At 33.3% G+C, this 24,652-nt stretch overlaps 1 protein-coding gene across 1 annotated transcript in view; it reads right to left on the bottom strand.

Moving 5' to 3' along the window:
• Positions 1–24,652, bottom strand: part of TENM3 (teneurin transmembrane protein 3) — a 3,501,974-nt gene that overhangs the window by 1,330,063 nt on the left and 2,147,259 nt on the right. The window lies entirely within an intron of this gene.

Raw genomic sequence — 24,652 nt, 5'->3', positions numbered from 1 at the left:
GAATAGACTATTATTAACTATGATATAAAGGTCACTAGTCTTTGCTCATATTTAACTTTACAAATAAGGGGGAAATTCAAACCTAACCACTCGGTTTGTCTGTTGAAAAAAATTACTTCATGGGCATAACTGAAGTTTTGACAGTGTTGTTTGAATGCCAACATTATTATTGGACCCCTGTCTAATTATTGATGCTGAGCTGATGCTGATCGAGTGCAATTACAACATTGAGGACAGACAGTATTTCCCTCTGATGGCTAGCTTTTTGTTCCAGGCTAGCTTCTGCCTGAATATGCAATGGGCAAAACAATGCAGCTTCAGCAAAAGTGAGTGAAGGAACTTGCATATCACATCAATTTCATTGGTTCACTGATGGAGTAAGTGTGTGATTGCTGGCTAGCCCTAAAAATATGGGGACTCGGGAGAGGGAGAAACTAGCTAGGCTCACTGGTGTCAGCTGCTTGAGAGATGCCGTTTTCTTGGAATGGCTTGTGCGAAGCCATCAAATATGCTGCTTAGGGCTCACTTGGGAAATAATAGATAAATTATTGATTAAAATATTTATAAATTAACAGGGGAAAAACAAAATTTAAAAGCTGGTTCATATTCTAAATGAGAAGCTTGTCGACTAATCGCTATTAATCCATCATCTCCTCTAAAATTCAGAGGGGGAGAAATTTATGCTGAAGAGAACAAGAATAAATTAGTTTGTCAATACCTTGAAAAAAGAAAATATTGAAAACCAAGGGGAAAGGAACTTTACAACGAGACGCCTGTACAAAGATAGAGAGAGCAAATAAAATGCCAAGCCTGAAATAAATAAAATGAAAAAAAAAAGCAACAGTGAAAAAAAAAGGAGCAAAATAAGCTTTCTGGAAGGATACTGATAGTTGCAACCTGGAAACCAGGGTGCAGTCCAAACACAGTAAATGGTGTAATTAATAATTATGAGGGTGCTTCTCCAGTAGACAGAAATAGTACAACAGGAAGATGCATCAAAACATTGGGAAGGCTTTGCTAGCTGTCTTGGAATAACAAAACGTACATACTGGTGTTCTTCATTGCTATTATATTTCATTCTGTTTTACTTAGGGAGGTGTTTAGGAAATCCAGTTATCATGTGCACTATAAATTTACCACCTAACTAGCATACCTGACATGTACTGAATAACATCAGCACAGCTGACAAAAGAAGCAATAGATTTTACCGGTACCTAGTAGCTTAAGCTCCATTTTTCTAAATGATAGTGCACGCATGCAAACATTGCCATATACACATTTTGTCGGTAGAATAAAGTTGGGATTTTGTAACACATCATTTATGCTAATGCTCATAAAGATATTTTATAATACTCTTTCAGCCCTTTCTTCTCACATATTTTCCCATACATTTCGCCTCGTTTCTTAAGCTGTTACTGTTTATCGTGTAATATGTAGGGTAGTACTCCCCAGGTACAAACTGGCAATTTTGCTCATTACACCAATCACGTGTGTCTGATAAATGGATGGGCTCCTGCCTCCTACTCTCCCCCATCCTTTCATTGTACTCTTTAAATGAATTTTCTCCAGCATTTTCATTTCAACTTTGATACACAGTAAAAAATGTAGCTTATCAACTATGCATATAGCCCAACTGGAAACATGATGAGTGTTTTATGTGAAGCATATGCCATCTTGGAATCAGTACAGTAGACTGGAAAGGGCAACTGGACTTGAGTTACTGACATGGGTCTGCGTCCCTTTTCTACTACTTTCTATTTGCGTGGCCATAGACAAGCCACTTGATCTCTCTAATCCTCACTTTCATCATCTATAAGAAGAGTCAGAATAGATTGATGGACAAAGATTTGGTCTTGGAGTAAGGAAGCCCTGGGTTAATGTCTCCATCCATAAAAACTATCTGTGTGACTGATCAATCATCTCTGTGTCTCTGTGTCTATCTCTGTGTCTGTGGTCTGTCTCTGTCTCTGACTCTGTCTTTCTCTCTCTCTCTCCCTCTCCCTCTTCCCTCTCATCCACACTGGGAGAGGAAGTTTTATCAATGATTAAAACATAGACCAATCAAAAAGGAAAAAAAAATAAGTGGAAGATAATATATATGCCCATACAGTTAGGTGGTACATTGGGTAGAGCATTGAGCCTAAACTCAGGAAGACCTGTATTCAAATGTTGCCTTAGACACTACTGGCTCTCTGGCCTTGGGCAAGTCATTTGACCTTGTTTGCCTTAGTTTTCTCAGCTATCACATGAGATAGTTTTGAAAATTCAATGAAATGTTTGCAAAGCAATTAGCCTATTTCATGGCAGAAATTAGATGGATTATTATTATCTCCACAATCTTTTTTTGTGAATGCTCTTAATTCCTTAGAAATTATTAAACATTATCAATTAAAAATAATTAGAAACTTTATTGTTAGTTCAATAATATTAATGTTAGTATTTAAAGTCCTTTATAATTTGCAACAACTTTTACAAATATCTCATTTGATCATCATCATCACAAACCTGATAGGCAAATGCTGTTACAGTCTCTACATTACAGATGGAGAAACTGAGGCTTAATGAGGTTAAGTGAATTTGCTGAGTTAATGTCTGAGGCAAGATTAGAACTCAGGTCTAGGTGATATTTAGGTTGCTCTTTTTATAGAATAGAAATATGACAGGAACATATTTAAACTTTACTGACATTTAGGGCAGTCATTTTTAATACAGAAAAAATATTCATGATGCACCTTTATGTGAACTGTCTGCTTTATTTCCTTAAGTGAACAAGTATGCTTAGTCTTGTTATCTGAAGCTTCTGCCAAGTGACATTTAACAAGACTGCTCCATTACACATTCCTTGTCAGTTCCTATAGGCTGCGTTTCTTGATTAAGAGCATGACAGAGGTAATAGACACATTCAACTTTGGAAGAGACAGTAAATCTTTGTTCTTCTACCCAAAGATATGAATTTTCCTAGTACTTAATTTGTTGCTATTCACAGGGGACGTTGTCAAGAACTCAACCTTAGGTCTTTGGGCCAAGTATTTGCTGCTGCCTGGGAGTCTGCATTTTTGTGTTTGTTTTGTTTTCTGCTATAGATGATCCTTCCTCCTCCTCCTCTTCTTCCCCCTCCCTCAGCTTCTTAACTCAACCTGATTTTCAAGTCAACCCCAAGCTGAAGGCCAGCTGAAGTAATAACATTTCAATGATAGACCCAAAAGAAGATCTGTGACCTGTTTTGAATTAAATCAAATTCAGCAGTGAAATAGCCACAGAGTTGTCACCTCAGTACCTGCCAAAGGGTCAACACCATTTGCCCCCGAACAGTCTAAATAAAACATGCTGAGCATCACCACTACACACTGTCAGTAGATAATTTGAAAAGATGGATGAAGTCATCTAAACTTATCACTCTCTCAGGAAGGAAAAAAATTCAACTACTATGGTTTGGTTTATAAAAGAAAATGACACTGGAGTTTATTAGATAAGCTATTGCTATGTTTAATTATGTAGAAGAATAAATCACTAAAGGAAGACAGATTAAATGTTTTAAAGAAAAATAATTAACAAACGAATGGCAATTCACCCTTTGGACATTGCTGTGTTTAAAAACAGCAATATATCATTTTGCTCTACTATTTCTAGTCAAATCTAAATAGAAAATGTGACCCCATGGTTTTTTTCATTATTTATACATGCGTAATTCACTGTGGCACAGGAGAGAGAGGACAAACTTTAGAGTCAGGACAATCTCAGTTCAAGCCTTGCCTCTTTGATACTTTCTGATCATCCAAAAATCTGACAAATTTGAATTGTTTAAGTAGCAGCCTGAAAACTTTGTGTTTTTAGACAAGTTATTATAGGTATGTGGAATTTCTACCAAAGGAGCTCCCAATGCAGAAGAAATAACAGACTTGGATGCAGAATTTGGAAATGTTGCTTTATGAGGCATTTTTGAATGAAAGAGTTTGGATAGAATTTGAATAACCTTGAATCCAGATGCAATATGACTGGCATATATTGAGTGAACTACAACTAAATTGCAAGGAGATGAGGATGACCTAATTTTTCCTTACTCTGTCTGCCTCTCGGGGAGAAGGGAAAGTTAGGACACTGAGAACACATCTGTTCTTCCTTCTCTTCTGATAGAGCCAGAGTGGCAACCACTAGTCATGCAATGAAGAAGAAATTCTTCTCTTCCCACAGGACACCAGGTGATCTTGAACTTGCCTGAAGTATTTCTGGAACATATGTAGTGAATTCATGTGATTCAGGTATTTTTAAATAGGGGAATGAGAGGGTGCTATAGGGAATATGCGATGAGGCTTTCAGTTTGATTTTACCTACTATTTCAGTTTAAGGTTATCTACAACTCTATGTGTACATTAAGCCATATAAGGTTTTCTAAAAAGCCAAATCAGAGAAAAGTCATTTTGACATGATCAAATAGTTTTACCCTAAATTGACTAACCAGCTAATTAATTTGGTGAGGGAATCAGTCCAAATGGATTGAATTAACTGAATTAACTGGTCAAAGAGTCTATTCTCAACAGACACATTTTAAATAAATTATAATAAATGAAAACACATGAAATGCTTATTATGCATTAAGCAGTGGAGATAACAGAAAACTGGAGTTAATATTTGTTTGCATTCTAATGGAGGAAACAAGTTGGGTTCCATATAGTCTGAGGGGGATAGTGAAAAAGTAGACAGTTGTGTATCATCTTTAATGCCTTATCCACTCAAAAAGTCCTATACAGTTCTGAGGTAGAACTAGTTAACAGGTCAAATATTTTGTTCATAAGAACTTTAATTTCTTAGTCTTCAGAATCTATGGCAATTGAGAGCAATTGCATGAAGCACTTAAATTGGTCTGTAGTTAGTGGTGGTATAATTAATTTCACTAACCAGTCATTTGCTTGTTTCTTTTTTTCCCTCCTCTTAAGGTGACTAGACACTCCAGCTTGGCTGACTTACCTGTCCTAGAGATGTTATCTGATTAGCACCTGGTGATATTGGCTATCTGCTTTTCTAAAAGGATCACTTATCAGCTGGATTAAAAGCCAACCCAGTGATCTGGGTCAGTGTAGGCAAGGGGGGCTACCACAATTAGTTCAGATACTACCCTAAGTGATAGAATATTAAAGGTAAGTTCACCATCAGACTTTATCTAATTGACCCTGTGAAGAATTAATTCAGGGGCACTCAATAACAAGAAACATCAGTTTAGTAGCTTCTTGTTCAGTCCTTACAGCCACCATTCAGGAAAGCAATCCTTATGGAATAGGATCCAATCATTCTCTCCAACTAATGATCAACTATCATGCCCAGATGAAACAGTGAGATCTGAGATAGAGATAAGAGCCAGCATGTGTCAGACAAGTCAAACCACCACCACCACCTTGATCACTGGGATGAGCATAGCCTAGGACACTGAGCCAAAGAGCCCTTGAATTGCCAATGCTTCTAGCCTGGTTCCCTCAGCTACCATCTTGGGAAGCAGCTCCTCTGGAGATGTGGTCTGGCAACTATTCCTTCTGAGGATACAGTCACAGCTACTGGAGCCCCAGAAATGGAAGTTCTTGCCTTTAAAGTCCTTGGTATTGTCAATGGCTCATTATCAGAAAGAGATATGGTTTTATCAAATGTAAATGACATTTAAGGGGAAAAAATGTGATCTGCTTTGCCACTTCTCTCTAAGGAGCATGGGGCTTTTTTAAATATCTGACTTGAACCTGAAACTTTCCATATGTGTTGTTTCCTCATTAGAATGTGAGCTCCTTGACAGCAAAGACTGCATGGCTTTTCTATTTATATCCCCAACACTTGGAGAAGTGTTTAGCAGATAGATGCTTTATTCATTCATTCAATATCCTTTCCAAACTATGGCTAAATAAATCTCCATTTCCAAACTGATGAAATGACTACATTCCTAAATTAATAGGGGATGGGTCTGAGTCAGGTCAACATATTCCCCAAGCATATGGGTCTCATAATATTCTTTTCAATGTGAATTCGACATCCCCTTGTTGATGACCTTATAGGTCAAAGGCCATAACCTATCTAAAAGTAGGGAGGGACCTTAGAGGTCATCTAGCAGAGTCCTTCTCATTTTTCAAATTAGGAAACTGGTCCTGAAAGTTTAAAATACTTGCCCCAGGTCTTACAGACAATAAGCAGAAGAGGTGGAATTTAAGTCAGAGTTCTCTGGTTATAAAATGATTGTATCTCCAGCAGTTAGCACTTTTCCTTGCACACAGTAGGTCAATAGGTGCTTAATAAATACACATTGAATGGACAAAAAATTCAGATGTGAGTCTGAGGCTCAGAAGTGAGCCAAGGGCTACAAATAAGTCTAATTTGCTCTAGAGGATGAAAAAAGGAGTGTCAATTTACCAAATTAAAAAAAAAAAGTTCTTCAGGAGAGAAGAACAAGAAAACACAATTAGGAAATATTCACAATTCTCCAAATAACACACAGAGGAGTTAGTAAAAGGGGAGGAAAATCAAAAAGACTGCGGTATATGTCAAGAAAGAAGTGATAATGCAGAAAGAAGGGATGATTGACAATGTCAAATGTGGCATAAAGATCAAGGGAGATGAGGAAACAAAAGTCTCTGACTTTTATAATTAAGAAGTCACTAATGATAATAGAGAAAGAGAAATATTATATGGTTTTTTAAGAGAAAGCGGAGAGTGAGGAAATGGAAGCATTGGCAATCTCCTTAAGACATATTTTAAGAACAGTTCATATTTTTGATACTGTTCCTACATGAACGAGTGAGTCAAATAATAACTTTACGTTCAAGGCTCCTTTTCTTAACAATAATGAGAATTTTTAGAAGGCTTCAAATTTCTCTGCTTAGAGGAAGGTTTGGACTGTATCCTTTATGGACTACTGAAGGTTCAGTTTCCTATGTGTGAAGTCTCATACTGCTCCCAAATCTAATTGAAATTTTTAAGTTCTAATTAAGTCTAGTCAATACGTAGACTATACTAAAGTAGCCATCAAAATGGTGCTGGGTAGAGAATTACGTGTCTGTTAAAAAAGGACAGATTTTTGTAAGATTTATTTGTTTAGCTAGGCCCTTTCCTAGGACATATGGGAGATGTGTCTAGGTAGGTTATGAGTCTTTTATCTTTGACACTTTATAATTTAGTTTTAATGTTGTCATATTTTATTGTACATGAGCCTGGAGGTTTTCTGCTTTGATATGTTTATAAGTCAGAATAATAAATAATGATTCAGTCCAACATCGGTGTGAGGACTGTAGTTGGTTTTATGTTTTCTTCTTTCCCATTTCTGGATGAAGATAAATGATTGGACTTTTTTGCCTTTTTCCTCATTATGAATAATATTTAGAAATGGTGAAATGAGGTATTACTTAAATATAGGTGATAATAGCAATTCAAATTTACATAATGCTTTAAGATTTGCCAAGTACTTTCAACTAAATTTATGAAGAATTGGTTGTGTAGTTACTCTCTCAGGAGCAAAGCAAAGCAGTTCCTACCATCAAGGAGCTTATATTTTACTGGGGAGAAAGTGATATGTCCTTAGATAATTACACACAGAAACTTTAAGGAGTCATATCAGGGCAATCAATCAACCAAGGTCTCTTCTAATATGTGGCACTTGAGTTGAGCTTTGAAGGGAGTTTTATATATAAGCATTATATAAATATACATAATATATATAATATATTATATATATAAGCATTATAAATAGTAGATGACTGGAGAGAAAATAGTTCAAAAAAGAGAAGCAGGATATGCTAACTCATGAGAGGGAAGAGATGCAAGTTATATACTAGGAAAATGAAGTTGGCTATTTTGGCCAGAGTATATAGTTTTAGAGTATAAATAATACATAAATCAACTTTGAAATATATGCTATATCTTGCCATGCTAAAAGATGAGTTTGTATTTTACTCTAGAGGCAAAAGAAACCACTGAAACTTGAACAAAAAAAGTGGTATACTCATACGTATGCTTTAGGAATTTCAATTTGCTAGCTGTGTGGAGTCCTGATAGTAAAAGGGAGGGACTAGATGCAGGCAGACCAATCAAAAAGACTATTGAAATAGTTTAGTAGAGAGATAATGGTTATGGTGGTTGTAATGTGAAAGGAAAGAAGTAAGGAATATCCTTGTGATGAAAATGATCATTCCTGAAATATCTTGGATCCGGGGAGTGAGAGAGAAGAGTTTCAGAAAACCTGTAGGTTGTGAAAACAGGTGACTGTAAGACTGATGGTATCCTTCATAGAAATTACAAAATTAAGCAAAGGTATAGATTATGGGGAAAATATAATGTTTGGACAAGATAACTTTGAAAAACTTGAGGTGATATGGAGCAGGCAGATGGAGATTTAAAACTATAGCTCAGGAGTCAGATGAGAGTGGCTTTTACTGCAAATATTGTCTCCATTCATCTCATTCTCACTGTTTAAGTTATTGGTTCCACAACTAAAAAACAGCCACTCAAATTCAAACCAAGACCTCCCAAGTTTAATACTCTTCTCAATGTGCTCCACTTTTGTCCAATGATGTCAACTCATATCTAATGGCTTTTAATGGTATGTAGTTACAAAAACATTCTTTATCTTTTCCCAGTGCATTGAAAGTTAAGGATAATCAAATTGTGATTATACTAGGATCAGAAACTCTGGTTGAGGAAAGTCCCTTGACCAACATAGGTTAATAGCTTCTCTAAAATTTATAGATAGAGACTTGTCTATGACACTGAGGGAGTTTGTGACTTGCTCTGGTTCATTCATCCAGTATGGTACAAAGAGAGGGCTTTAATCCCTGGCTTCCTGATCTCTATCCCTTATATCACACTACCTCTAAAATTCAGTAAAATATCAGTAATTACCCAAGAAAATAATTTAGTTCAACTTATGACTACAAAGAGTAGTGAAGAAATCAATAGTAGTCATCAGGACCTCCCGGATATTCTTTATTATTGTCATCCATTTAGATAATTCCACTTACAAAATAGCAAGGAAATGATTATTTTCCTTCAAAGAGACCATTTGTAAAAATATATGCATCTATACTCTCCACTGCTAGGCATATTTATATCTTCTTTACCAATGTTCCTATGGCAAAAGATATATGAATATTGCTTAAGAAAAGCAGATTTAATTGCATTTCCCCCCACAGCAAATGGTTTCCTTTTCAAGAAAGCTGGAATTGGAGAAAATATTGGCCAAATATTCAACATTCCAAACCCATCCTGTAAATGTCATTACACGTGGAAAGCTCAGCTTTTATCATTGCATTACTTTGAAGTGCCTGTGGAAACACTTCACAAGATTTTTTTCCTTTTCTTTCTGTAGTCTTTAGTTCTTCCATAGTCCCATCTAACTCCTTTTTTCCCATCAGTTAAGGTTTGCTCAGCTTGTTATCATACCCTCAACAAGTCAAAGCAACCAAAGCAATTGTGGGGATATTTTTTCCTTTTAAAAGTCTTGAAGTTCAAGGTCAGATGTTCATCCTGATGTACTTTCTGTATCATTCAAATCACTTTGAAAATGGTTTATCTGTCATCCATAACACCTCAAATACATATGGCATCTATTATCCCGCACAACCATCTTTTTCTTTTTCAAACTGTTAGAAACTACCTTCACTACTACTAATGCTAATGAATGAAAAGGGAGATAATAAGAGTCAGAGAAAGTAGGTAGGGGTATATATAATACACAGGGAAATCAGGGCATTTGCATGTAGAAAATAACTTAAGCACCAATCCTTTTCATCATTCAGTCTTTCCAATTATCTTTTCTTTTACTCTATAATGTCATCTTTATACAATTGCCAACTTTTCTAACTTCCCTTTTCCACAAACATTTCAGAACGTGTTTCACAAAATGTGTTTTTCTTAGGTATTAAAGACTGATTTGCCATCCCAGATGATTGAGAAAGCAATTCTAAATTACTTCTAGGCATTTAGTATAAAGGCAAATTTTCAAAGATATTTTTATGGCTTAATAATTAAATCTGGGTGAATATGCCTGCTGGGAAATTCTGCAATAATAAAGTAGGTTGGCAGGTTCCAGACCTCAAACAAAGAACTTTTCTTTCAATAGACTGAGTCACAGAATATTACACATTTAATAGCTTCTGCACTTTTAAATATATACTGCCAGTACTCCATCATAAGAATTCTTGAGGATTTATTCAAGTTAGACCCAAAGGGGTCTGAAAGTTAAAGAATTGAAACTACATGGTCAACAAACAGAATTATTCCAGAGATTTTAAGCATTATGAACAATAAGTATAGTCCTTTTATATCAATTTCAGCAACTTCTCCCCATCCCTTCATGCATACTACAGAAACTGAAGTCAAAAGAGTTATCTTGTTATTTTTCTTTCCTTGCCCTTCCTATGAAACTGGTGTCTATATGACCTTAGTTCAAATCCTGTCTCTGACACTTTTTGGGCTATATAGTCAATATGTTTTAAAGACAGGACTTAAGCCCACTATGTTACAGCTACAATATGTTGACTTGAAGTCAAGAAAAACTAAGTTTGAATCTTGCCTCAACCACTTTCTCTGGCCATTACCCTACATACATTTTTCAGTCTCAGTTTCCTCATCTATGGGATGGGAAACAATAAAAACATTTATCTCAAAAGTTTGTAAGGATCAGATAATATATAAAACCATTTACAAAGCTTAAAAAGCTGGTTAAATGTTAGATATTATTATTATTATTATCATTAATTTTTCTACTTATATTCAAAAGTCAAGAAGAAAAGCCCTTTCTTCAACATTGAACTGGACATTGTTTTACTGTGAAATTAGATAACTTGATGATTTTTAATTCAGAGCTGAGATAAGAATTCGGTTTCCAATCTCTGCTTATTCAATGAGCTTAGGCAAAAAATCATTACAAAATTTAACTACTTTTAGGACTTCAATAAGGAATTATGAAAAAATTAGGCAACTTTTCATTTGTATCCATGAAGTTTCCTCATTTCCTTCTCAATAAATAATGAATAAAGAACAAATGAATCTGTGATGATTTCTTTAAATATTCTAACAAAAATATTCCTGTATTAACTGATTAAACCCATCTCTACCTAGTAGAGCCCAAAAGATAGGAAATACTTTACTTTGCTAGTTTACATTGTAATTTGACATTTAATGGTCTAATGGACCAATAACTATGGTCTATAGCTTTGCTCATGTCACACAGAGAGTATGGGTGAGAAAGTAGACTTAAGTCGAGGTCCTCCTGTATGTTCAAAAGCTTGCTAATTAATTTATTATGTTCTGCTTTTCATAAAACACTTGAAAACCCAAGAAGAGCTTTTTAAAGAAAATACTTAGCTTTTTTTTACAGGAATCTAAAGTTTATCATACACTCCTCCTATCTTAGTAAGCTATATATTTTGAACATAATTTAAGTTTTTCTTGATGATTCAGGGTCATCATTATAAACATCATTTATTATACTGGGCTTAATGTAGGGATGCCCTCAGGGGCTATTGAGGTGTATGAGGCTTAGCTAAGTTAGCTTGCCTATTCCCTGAATTCTCCCTGACTGCTGTGCTTTCTTAATTGGTAGCCATCTCCCAAATCGACTGTCTGCCTCCTACAAGGCACCCTAACATAAGGCAGAACTGAAAGTTGCAAGGAAGTCAGATAGTCAAGAATTTCTTATAAAGCTAATCAGATGGGTTGAAGGGCTTAATGAGTAAAGTGCATGGGCCTCAAGAAATGATTTGCACTTGGTTTTAGAGGCATTTTGTCATTGCTTTTACCTTCTGAACTTCTAAGAAGGTTCAGATCAGTCTAAGTCTGGACACCACTGAGTGATATACACAGATTCTCAGGGGAGTGAGGTGACTCAAATACTCATTTTCAGTCATGAGAAAAAATAATCTATTCACACACCACGTTCATTTGCTCTGAACAAAAATTGGCTGTTTCAGACACCAAAGAAATAATTTCTTAAACCAAGACATTTGATGTAATATCCTTATACTTTTACATATTTAAATTCTTAAATATATAAAAAATGTATCTTTTCTGCTTTTCATCACACATCAGAGTATCCTGGTACATAAGCAATCACTTAATCAATGGTATATATTGATTAATGTTTATATATACACTATATGATAAATATATGTGGGTCATACATATGCAGCCAAGATCTTTTCTTTGGAGATTATACTTTTTCTGGAAAATTGTGGTTTTAAAATAGAAGAGGAAAATATAAGAAAATTATTCCCCTGGGTTCTCTGCCTATTCTGCATTAAACAAATCAGACATATGATATTTGTTGAAAAATCTGAGCACTTAAATTTTTCTCCATGGACCAACTATGAAAACTTCAAAAAAATTAGTTTCTATTGTGAGGCTATCAAGTCATATGTCATCTTGGAAATTAATTCATTATGATTTTGTGATTAATTCTAAAGTTAACCTTAATGTTAGCTATTTAATTATGAATGTTGAGTTGATCCTTATTAGTCCAGTTCCTGCCAAATTAAGAACTCAAAAATAAAATTAAAAAATCCAGCACTTAAAGAAGTAGTGATTAGAAATGAGCAAGGCAGGCTTAATAATACATTTAGGAATTTTATAAAATAACTCCCCAAATTTATTTCTCCTCAAATATTCCTATTAAGAATCATACAAAACCATATAAAATTATCTCAATTTCCCGTTGATAATTTAAAAACACATTGAAGGTGGGAAATATAATTCAGCAGAAAAGGCTTGGAGTCAGGAAACCTCAGTTCAAATTCAGGCTCTGATAATTACTAGGCAGACACAACTTTTCTGAGTATGATGTTTTCCTCAATTGTAAAATGGGAATAATACTTATATAATTTATCTTCTAAGACTATTGTGACTATTATAAACCCTCAAAGAGATAAGAATTTATCTTGTATGCCATTCAACAGCAGTTCTTCAAATCAATGATAAAGAGATTATAAGATGTAAAATAAATTGATTACATTAAATTTAAAAGTTTCTGCACAAACAAAAGCAATAAAGAAACATTTTGGGAAAAAATCTTCATAGAAAATATCTCAGAAAAAGACTTTATTTCTCAAATATATTTAAAATGGAGTCAAATTTTTTGGAATACAAAGCATTTCTCAGTTGACAAATGGTCAAAGGATAGGAATAGGTAACTCTCAGATGAAGAAATTAAAATTATCTTTAGTCACATGAAAAAAAAATGCTCCAAAAAACACTAGTAGTTAGATAAATACTAATTAAAACAACTCTGAGGAACCACCTCACACCTATAAGACTAGCTAATATGATAAAAAAAAAACCAAAATGATAAATGAAAAATGTATAAAATTGGGACACTTCCACATTGCTGTTGGACCTGTGAACTGATATAATCATTCTGGAGAGCAATCTGGTACCATGCCCAAAGAGTCATCAAACTTTGATGACTTTGACCTTTGACCCAGCAATACCATTACTAGGTCTTTATCCCAAAGAGATTAAAGATAGGGGGGGAAAAAGGATCTAACTGTACAAAGATATTTGTAGAATGACTAAACAAGAAATGATAAAGAAGAAGACCACACACAAAAAAAATTGGAGCCTGGACAGACATATGAAGTCATGGAAAATGAAGTAAACAGAACCAGAGAATATTGTACAGAGTAATTATAATGTGAGATGATCAGCTGTGAGTCATTTAGCTATTATCAACAAGGCAAAAATTCCGTACAACTCTAAGAGACTCATGACAAAAAAAGAAAAGGAATATACACTGCCAAAGAAGGAACAAAATGAGTCCAAATGTAAATGAAACATAATCATCCTTTATTTCCTCCATGATTTTTCCTCTAGTGAAATCAATGTGTCTCTTTTTCATAAATATGAAATACAAACATGAAAGCATATATGTTATATATATAATATAATTTATATACAAACTATATCATATTGTCTGCCTTCTTGGGGCAAGAGGATTGGGAAAGAGGGCGATACAACATAAATTTCAAAATATTCAAAATGATTATTGAAAAATTGTATTGACATGTAACCTTGGAAAAATAAAAAAATTATTATAACAAAAATTTTTAAATGAATGATGTACTTTGTTGTAGGAAAGACCTCAGTATAAATCCTGTTTATGACAATAATTTTGAAACCAAGTAGCTCATACTCCCGTAACTTTAGGTTCCTCATCTGAAAAAGGAAGATAATGATGCCCATCTTTAAAATTTTGCTTTGAAGGTCACATGAAAGTAGCTTTTGTTTTATTATTTGTGAAATGGTCAAATACATGGAATGAAGGTTTATCTTAATGGATAAAGTTCTAGAAGTAACCCCAGGAAGTCTTAGGTTCAGAAGCTACATCTTACACTCATTTCATGTGTCTCTAAGGGAAATAAATATAATCTACCTTTTAGAGTTTCATTTTATTATTTTAAAATGGGAGTAATAAACTTATAATATTTACTATCTAGTATTGTTGCGAAGATCAGAAGAGATAACATATATAAAATATTTTCAAGACATATAGAGGTAAATAATTATAAAATGTTAAAGTAATTATTTCCTTCTTCAGGAATCTTTGTGACACATTTTCCAGACATTTTACCAGTAATCAACCTTCTATATTTGATCTTTAACTTCTCAATATATTCTCCCTCCAACAATTGAATGTCCAAATAAGGTCTTACCAGTGCAGAGAACAATGGAGCAATTACTTCTCCTGATCATTTTTGGTGTAAAAAAAAATCAGAGTTTAAGTCTTGGCTCTGGGATTTATTGTGCCACTTTAAGTTATTTATTAAATAACTTATTAAATTAAATAAATTAAACAAACTTATTAAATAAATAATCAATGAATTTATCAACAAGTTTTTATAAAGCATGTAGTATGCACTAGGCACTGTGCTAGATGCCGAGTTAGAAAAAAATGAAATGGTTCCTTCTTTCCAGCAACAATTATGGTATCAAGATAGACTAAATGACATAGGAGTTGAGTTTTTATGAATGTACCAAAATCCTCTAATGCCTATAAAATACATCATCATTATCATCATGACTTACATATCCTCAAGCTGTGAGTCATGTTTGAATTTGGTAGGCACACATATATTCATACAAGTCACTAGAAAATGTTATACTTAATAGAGGAAAACATAAAATTCTAATTTACTCAGAAAGAACTCTTGCTTGTGGTTGAGGCCATTAATCAATATACTTTAGGGTTACTAAAACTGTAGCAAATTCATTGAGCAATAACAATATTTTGCATACATTTGATTATTTTATCCAGAAGAAGATAGTCAAATGCATTCCAAGAAATACAATATACTCTATGGCGTTTATAATCTAATAACCTGGAAATTCTATTAAAAAGGGAAGTGAAATTAGTTTTGAGTCATGTCAATTTGTCAACTTGGATCCATTTTGAGTCCAAATGATAGAAAAATTCAAAATGCTTACAAACTATTACTTATAAAATTTAGAATTTATTCAGAGATCAACATCAAACATTTTTCTTTAGTTGTGTGAAATCCACTTTTCTTTTTTGAAAAGTAGAATATTTGCTTATATCTAGTCTTCTGATGTCTCTGCAAGTCTTTGTTTCCACTACTACTAAAACTTGATTGAATCAAAGATACAAACACAAATTTCTTTAGCATGACAGGATAGCAATTTTGAGTGCAGAGACTTAAAAAAATAAACAAAATTAACTAAAAGGAAAGTATGGCAATAACTCAAAATCATTCATGCCTTGAGAACAAATGATATTTGGAAATCTTAAAAATGAGAGGGATTGAATTCAACAGAAGTATAAGAGAAAACATAAACTAGATCAAAGAAAAGGTTGAGATAAAAAGTCTAGAGCAATTCTAATGCTGTGCATGTGTCACCATCATGAAGGAAGAATCTTTTGTGTATGTGTGTGTATGCCTGTGTCTGTAGTTGTTATTTAGTCATTTTTCAGTTGTATCTTATTCTTTGTGACCCCTCTTTGAAGGTTTTTTTGGGCAAAGATTGGAATAATTTGCCATTTACTTCTCCAGTTCATTTTATTGATAAGGAAACTGAGGCAAACAGGGTTAAGTGACTTCCCTAGCATCACACAACTAGTAATTGTCCAAGTCCAGATTTGAACTCAGGAAGAAGGGTCTTCTAGATTCCAGGGCTTGTACTCAATCTACCTCACCACATATCCAACCTATCCACATTTCTATATAAACATATCATACATCCATTGTCTATATACATGCATATATACACATGTTTTTTCAAAAGCAATTTCCCATGACAGAATATTCATCCTTTATGAACACAATTAATTTCAGTTCTCAGTGGCTAATTACATACAATATATACTTATAAAAGAATAAGTAAATATTCTATAGAGTATATGTAAAAATGACTACTGCCTCCTTAAAAATATGTATATTCCAATGTTTCTGTTATCACTCAAAACATTTGTGAAAATATTTGGGGATTTCTATTAGACTAATCTGTAAGCCTTATAAGAAAGGCAATCTCACTATTACCTAGTTGCAACTTATTATTTATATAATACAATATTATCCCACTTGATCAACTTCCTTATCCACAGAATTTAGCTCTGTATCATTTTTGACTATTTCCACAAATCAAATATACTCTCAATGGATAAATATTTGTCATTAGTTCATCAGAGTGATGTAATAAAAAGATCCTTACAACCAGAGTTGAAATAATATAAATGAAGTCCCTCGATTACATTTAATAGTTGTGGGAAACATAGGCAAGTTCATTAAATAATCAAGCCTTAATTACCTCACTTGTAAAATAGGAAAATTAATATTTGTTCTACCTACCTAGGAGGATTATTTTGAAAACAATGTTTTGTATATCCTAATGAATTATAAGAATTTAATGGATGTGGACTGGCCTATGGGAACCATTCCTTGGAACATTTGTAGATTTTCTCTGCCTGTTTTGAGTCCAGGCAACCATGTGGAAGCTTTGGCTAAATCTACTTCTAGATATAATGACTCAGGGATTTTATACTCTGTGAAGACAATGAGTTCTCTTCTGAGAAGAGAAATAAACTCTTAAGGGTGGAGGGGCTAAACATCAGTGTGCATACAAAAGGGCTGGATAGTGCTACTCTCACTATCATTATTTTCATTATCGTATTTCTTCTTTTTGTTCGCACTCACATGTTGTTAAAACTAGAGGACTGTGTAGAATTGTCTCCTTATAGTTAATGAATGACTTCTCCTTGTCTCAACTGGGCACTATTTACATATGAACACATGGCTAGGTTTATTTCTTTGCCATTTGTTTTCTTCTGATCTTGGGCCAGTGGGTCTCCTTAGAAATCCAGGTAATGACCTTGTGAGATATAAATGGCATGGAAGACCCTTAAGCCAGCAGCTGTGGGTCAATTACCTGCAGGGTCAGTGACAGAATCTAAAAGATTGGCAAAGGATATATGGCTGTGGGAGGAGCTACATCAGGCACAGAGATATAGTTTGCAGTACAGGTTTTTTCAAAACTCGAACATTTTCGGGGAGCATGATCTTTCATGGCAGACAGAAGAGCTGACTAAGAATTCTAGAATATGGCACAGAGCTAAACCTAAGGGGAACTGCAAGAGCACTCTACAAAGAAAATGTAAGGGAATATTATTGTGCCATGAGAAATGACAAACAAGATGTCCCCCCCCCCACTCACACACACACCTGGAAAGATTCATAGGAAGTGATGCAAAGTGAAGTGAGCAAAACCAAGAGAACACTACACATTAAGAGCAGTAATGTACAACGATCAAACATGAATGCCAACCATTATGCAAGGTTCCAGCAAAGCTCCAATGGACTCTGGAAGAAAATGGCTATTTACCACAATAGAAAGGATTGAGACTGAGTCTAAATGCCAATTAAAGCATACCATTCTTCAATTTATTTCCTTCATAATTTTTTCTTTAGTGTAAGCAGTCTATGAATTCTTTCACATGACAAAAATTGAATTTTGTATTCCTTGGTAACCCATATACAACCTATATGATGGCACTTTCCATCTCAGGAAGGAGGGAGGGTTCATAGGGAAGAAGAAAACATGGATTGCCAAATATCAGAAAACAATTATTGAAATTATATTTATATCTAATCTAGAACAATAGAAAAATAAAACATGCATTATCCAAAAAAGTATCAAACTTCCATTATAGTAGTTATGAATTTCTTCTTTGCCACATATATTCTTTATACTGTTTTGCTATTTGTACTCTAAATTAGAAATCATTCTCATGTAAATCATTATTATTTTGGCATTATATCGTGAGACTTCGCAGGAAGGATGTTTTGTATTAATTGTTCCTATTTTGCTTTATTAGTAAATAACTTTTCTGAAAGCTAATTAATTTGGCAAGTTATTTGTTGGTAGGAAGCACACCATAGAGTTAATACTACTAGAAGCTCAGGCCCTCAGTTTTATCCTAATATATTGAGATTATTTAGTCAGTGACCCTTTGGAATATTCAATCTGGCTGTGTTGAGTGAAGATTGAAGTAGTGACTCCAGAGGTACTATTATGTATAGCTAATTCCTTACTTGATTTAATTTCACATACAGAGCTCTCTGTGAGGAAGTTCCATCTACCGATATGGATCCATTCATTATTCTAGAATTTGTAGTTTTAAACATTTTCTACAGACTTTGAGAAGTTAAGTAATGATGATCATAGAACCAGTATGTGACAGAGAAAGGACCTGAACGAAGATTTATCTGAATCCAAGGTTGAAATGTCATGCTATATTTGATCATTGGTTACTGCTCTATTAAAAGAAACTCATCCAGATAACAATAACATTAATTTACTGCTTCAGGGTTTACAAAATATTTCTAATGCATCTCATGTGACCCTGAGAAGAATATAAAGGATTTTTAACTAAAATTCATATTGATGTGATGTATGCATATACTCTAAATAAACATACTTTAAAATGAGACATGTTAGGTAAATATATATATATATATATATATATATATGTATTTGTGATATAAGTCAAGTCTGCACACAGGAACAATAATCTAATGCTTTACTTATAATAATTCCACCTTATTGAGAAGCTCCATTTTCTTCTTAATATTTTTCAAAGCAAGCATCAACTTCAAAACAAGGATATATGCTAAATAAATTACATTCACCAGTCACTAGAGATAAAAGACCTGAAGAAGAATAAAAATTCACCCAGTTACCTCACATTAAATTAAAATGCTGTTATACATCAGGATAATTACATCAAGGAAAGTTTATGTCAGAAGTGGTTTCAGATAGAAACATCTTGAGAAAATGGATGGATGGAAGCTTAGATTATTGTTAATGGAAATACCACAGTAAGAATAACATGGAAATCTAATTGGCTATTTTCCATGTATTTTTCCTCATTTCAGGAGTTTACCATGGTCATTACTTATGTTGAATTAAGTATATTTCATTGTCACACACAAATATGAATGTTATATGATATTACTGCTTTCTCTTGGTGAATTGAAGTATCTTTGTGAGAAGACATAATGCAATATTGACATGGAATATTTGATTGTTTTTATTGTTTTGCCCTAAAACCATACAATGAAAGAGGGCAATGTGTATACTTTCTAGACCTTAGCAGAGTTCTAGACTATTCTAAAGCTGTACACTAAAGACCCAGTTATCACATTAAACAGGTTACATTCAATTTCAGGAGAATAAAATTAATACAGGTATCATTTAAAAAGCATGAAGAGAAACCATATGTTAGAAATTGATAGAGACGCTGCAAATCCATTTTAGAATAGCTGCCTAGATAGTTTCAAATTTTATTTTTTATTGCCCATTTTTTCATTGATATTTACTTTTTAATTAACAAATGTTTCTTTTCTCTCCCTCAGACTTCCGTCTTTATTCAAAACAAAACACAAATCCTTCTAAAAATATTCATAGTCAAACAAAAACAATTAATACTGAGAGAGTTCAATTTTATTTTGCTGAGCTGAAATTTCTATATGTGTTGGAGGGTATTTCAGTTCTCTAGAGTTTTCGTTGGTGGTATTTGCTGCAATGAGATTTCTTGTGTTTTTTATGATAAATGATAACAAAACTCTAAATACATTTCTGAAATGGATAAACATCCAGGAATAGAATACCCTTTAATAGCTAGAATTTGAGAATTTTTGAAGTTGAAAGGTGACTTTGTACAAAAAAAAATCAAGATCAATCTTTAGTCTGGGAAAACATTTACTAATATAAACAAAGGGGAAAAAGAGTCAGATTATTTTGATTATTTCCTAATTCCATAGCTTTAAAAATTTTTCTGTGTAAAGGAATAATGACATAAGCAAACTAGGGGAACATGATAAAAATGTTAAAGTATCCGGGTGTTCCATGTTTTCCTTCTAATCCTTTTAAAATTCATGTTTTAAATTCTAAAATATTTTGGCCTCTGATTATTCTTGTGATTTCATTGGAAGTTGCTTTTACTATCAGTTCTAATTGTCAAGGTTGCATCAAGATAAAGTTATTTTGTTCTTCATGTTTATCTCTATGCTAATGACTTCCAGATATGCATTCAATCCTTGGTTTTCCTGCCTGTGCTCCAGGTAATTCCAGGTACCTTTTCATATCTACTAAAGTATTCTTTTATTAGTTCATGTTATGTCTAAAACCAATAATATTTTTATATCTTTTTAACTTCTAATGCCATTGGCACAAGTGTAGCAGGAGATCTTTAAATCATTATATAATTATGAAATAATAGTTACTGAATCCTCTCTTCAGTCACCCAATTCTGTTCATTAAAATATCTTTTGAATTCAAACTCCCAATATATCCATACTGCCACTTTACTCTAAATTCTAATCACCTCAGTATCTTTAATTAGTATCACCATTTCCCCTTTTTCTATTCTAAGGCACGTCAAACTAGGTGGGTAAATTGCTGGGCCTGAAGTCAGGAAGACCCAAGTTCAAAAACAAGTCTCAGATACTTAATAATGGTGTGACCTTGAACAAGTCATTTAACCTCTTTTTTTTTTTTGCTTTAAAAGAAATTTCTGCTTCATTTTCTTTTATTGTAAACTTGGGACAACTATAGAACTTATTTCCAGGGTTGTTGTGAGTTTCAAATGAGATAAAATTGTAAAGGACTTAGCACCATGTATGACACATAATAATAATATATACATGGCATCTATTACTTAAATGTAAATTTCATTGCATCACACTAAAAAATCTCTAATTCTTGCTGTTGCTGCCTTGTTGAAGACTAAAAGATATGACTGAACTTCATAATGTTTTAATTTAGTTAAATTTTTCTTTCCATATAACTTCTCATGAGGAGCTAGGCAGTAATTCAACAGGCATTTTTTAAGAACCCACAGTGTCCAGAGGACTGGGTTTGATACTAAGGTTACCTTATGTTAGAATCCTGTTCTCCCTAACAGTTGGCCATTTAATATGCTTTACCTGCCATATTATTATGCTTTCCCTCATGCTATTTCCCCCAGTGAAACTTGCTTACTTTGTCCACTGTAGCAATCTACAACAGACTTTTCCTTTAATATCAATGTCTATTAGCAAGTTTACTCATTCTATTGGTAGCTCAATTTATTCATTTGTAAAATAATGTTTAGTTAGAAAGAATTCTATAATAGGCAAGTACTATTACTGCCACCACCATCACCATTACTCTGTAGCAATTCAACATTTTCAAAGTATTTTACATGTTATTTCATTTGATCCCTATTTGAACCATGTGAGCTAGGTGCTAATATTATTCCCATTTTACAAATGAGAAAATTTAGACTGAATGAAGTTAAGTGAATTGGCCACTCACATAGCTAATAAAGATCTGAAGCAAGATTTCAACCCAGTTTTTCCTGACACCAATCTAGTGGTCCTTCCAATGCACCTCCAACTACTCTAAGACTTCTTGGAATTTTGGAACCTATGATAGATAACCCTTCCATTTTTCAGTAAGCCTTCTTGAATTATAACAACATTTCTTTCTCTATCCCTTTTCTGAACTCCTACACTAATTATGGTTCATCACTAAATAATTTGCCTCTTAAGGAGTAGATATTGTAAATATACATTTACAAGTGGAGTAATTATTTGCTATGTATTAGTCTTTATTTCTATTTTTAGAACAGAAACTTCTGCATGGAAAATAATTTGTATTTTCTCTATGTTATTTCTCTATGTTATACGCTAACCCCATCAAAGTCTTATCCAATGTCCTGTATTGGCATGGGATTCTCAAGGTTGTATTCTAAAAGGGTATTTCAATAAGATGCAACAGCTATATGCTAAACTTGAAAACTGTATCTGTCATGAAAGTACCAATATACCTAAGGTCACAGAAGCAGTCTAATAGGTTGATTACAGGGCAGTGGTAGCAAGTGGTAGTGTCATATGCCCTTGTGTATGTTGAAACAACAGAGATCATTGGCCAAGCTATAGAGTAGTTTTGTTATGCAATTAACATAGGATCATCGATCTAGAGAGCAAAGAATCTCCAACATTATCAGGTTCAAAATTTTATTATACAGATAATTATAATGAAGCTCATGAAGGTTAAATCATTTGTACAAGGATATTTGATTAGTTAACATCTGAAGTAGAATTGGAAACCAGCTCCTCTTAATCCAGAGCCAAAGTCCCTTATGATGAACTAAGCTGCTTCTGTATTTATTGGACATCTGCACTAAGGAAATAACTGATCCTTCAGACTTTGAATTAAGTACCTCATACAGACTATACTGTCATTAAATACTTACTGAAAGAATTCTGAGTCTCTTTTTGTAGGGATTGAACAGGTGATACTTTTCTAACTGAACACTGAAGAGTATTAGCTGCTGGACAGCTCCTCATTTAAGTGCAACTGTGAAGCAGATTGGGCATTTTTGTCTTTATCTTTTTGCACTGTAATTTCCTCCTCCCAAACTCACATACTGTAACAAATTGTACATTAGTTCCAAGGTGCAAATGTCTGGAAACTGGCCAGCAAGTTTAATTGATAGGAAATGAGGAAAAAAAGGAAAGATTTTTTTTGAAAAGGAAGTTTAAAGTGTGAAGTTAGTTTGAAACTGATGAAAAAACTTGGCAAAATTGTTATAGCTTTAGGGCTTCCTACCTTGGCAATGAGAGCAATAGTAAAGGATATAAAAATGCAGTCAGAAATGTGGATTTGATATTATATTTTCACTTAGTGTGTTTAACATGTGAATTGCTTTGAATGTCACCTAGTATTAATTTCCATATTTGAATAATGCAAATATTTAGGCATTTTATAGGTTTTATTAAATAACTTTAATATGTATTTCACATAACTTTATATGGATGCTTTATTCTTACATACAGTATATCATATTATTGCTTGATCTTTCCATTATAGAAATGATAGAAGACAGAGAATGAAAAAATACACATTTCATAAAAATTGGGGTGCAAAACATCCATTGTTTTAAGTGAGAAATCAATATAGACTTCATATTAGACTGTTTAGTATGTATTTTTGCATGTCATCTAGAATGTTAATGAAATGAATTGATAATAATAAGTGCTTAATACATTTTTATTGAATGGAGTATTACTTATTCAGATCCTCACAGATTATTTTATAAACCTATCAAGTAAGTTTAACTCAAATCTATCCTTCCTCAAGTCCATTGCTAGAGTCCTACCTCTATAATACTATCTATCAATCTATCTATCTATCTATCTATCTATCTATCTATCTATCTAAACATATACATATATGCCTATAATTTTAGCAGGTGATATATTATCCTGTTTCTAATGCCAATTAAAAATAAAGTCACTTCATCCCTCTCAAACTAAGTTTTATCTTTACCATTGGAATAATAATCTCTATTATACTACTTTATAGAATTTTGTGAGGTTAAAGTGAGATAAAATATGTGAATTTTTTGTTCAATCTTAAAAACACATTTTAAATGTCAACTATTTGTTTTACTGGAGGTTCTACAGCAATTAACTAATTAATTATAATTGAAATCCAATTCCTCATTGGTTATTGAAGAGCATGCTTATACATAACCAAAAATCCCAAAAGAAAACCATGAATAAGCTGATGTGAAAGATAGTATGCTTTGATCTACATTGGACTCCAACAGTTCTTTTACTGGAGAAGGAAAGCATTCCCCATCCTAAGTCCTTCAGAATTGTCCCAGATCATTGCATTGCTGTGAGTAGCCAAGTCTTTCACAGTTGTATATCATACAATATTGCCGTTACTATGTTTGATGTTATCTCAGATGCTTCAGCAATTTGGAAACTGTTGGTGCAAATTATTCACCTATACTTCAGTAAAAAAAAAGCTATCCACTCTGGGAAGATCCCAGGTTGTGGTCTGGGATTGAATTAAACAATTCAACCATCAGCCATAAAGTTTTACATGCTTGTGTTAGTTTAGCAATGAATTCATATATTAAAAGATTTTTTTCTTTTTAGAAATTAATATAAGCCAGTATTATATTTTTATGGATGGTTCCAAGTAGAGGGAACAGATCAGTTACTATCCCCTAAATAGTAAATTCATGAAAATTGGATGAAATTAATTTATCCATTGGCCTTAATCAAATCAATAATAAGCAAAAGAATTTTATTGACTATACCTAACACTACTGAGCCCAGGGCAA

This window comes from Monodelphis domestica, chromosome 6 (genome assembly GCF_027887165.1).
Source record: "Monodelphis domestica isolate mMonDom1 chromosome 6, mMonDom1.pri, whole genome shotgun sequence".
Lineage (NCBI taxonomy): Eukaryota > Metazoa > Chordata > Mammalia > Didelphimorphia > Didelphidae > Monodelphis > Monodelphis domestica.
Note: the sequence above shows the minus strand (reverse complement) of the source record. Positions and strands in the feature narration are given on the sequence as shown.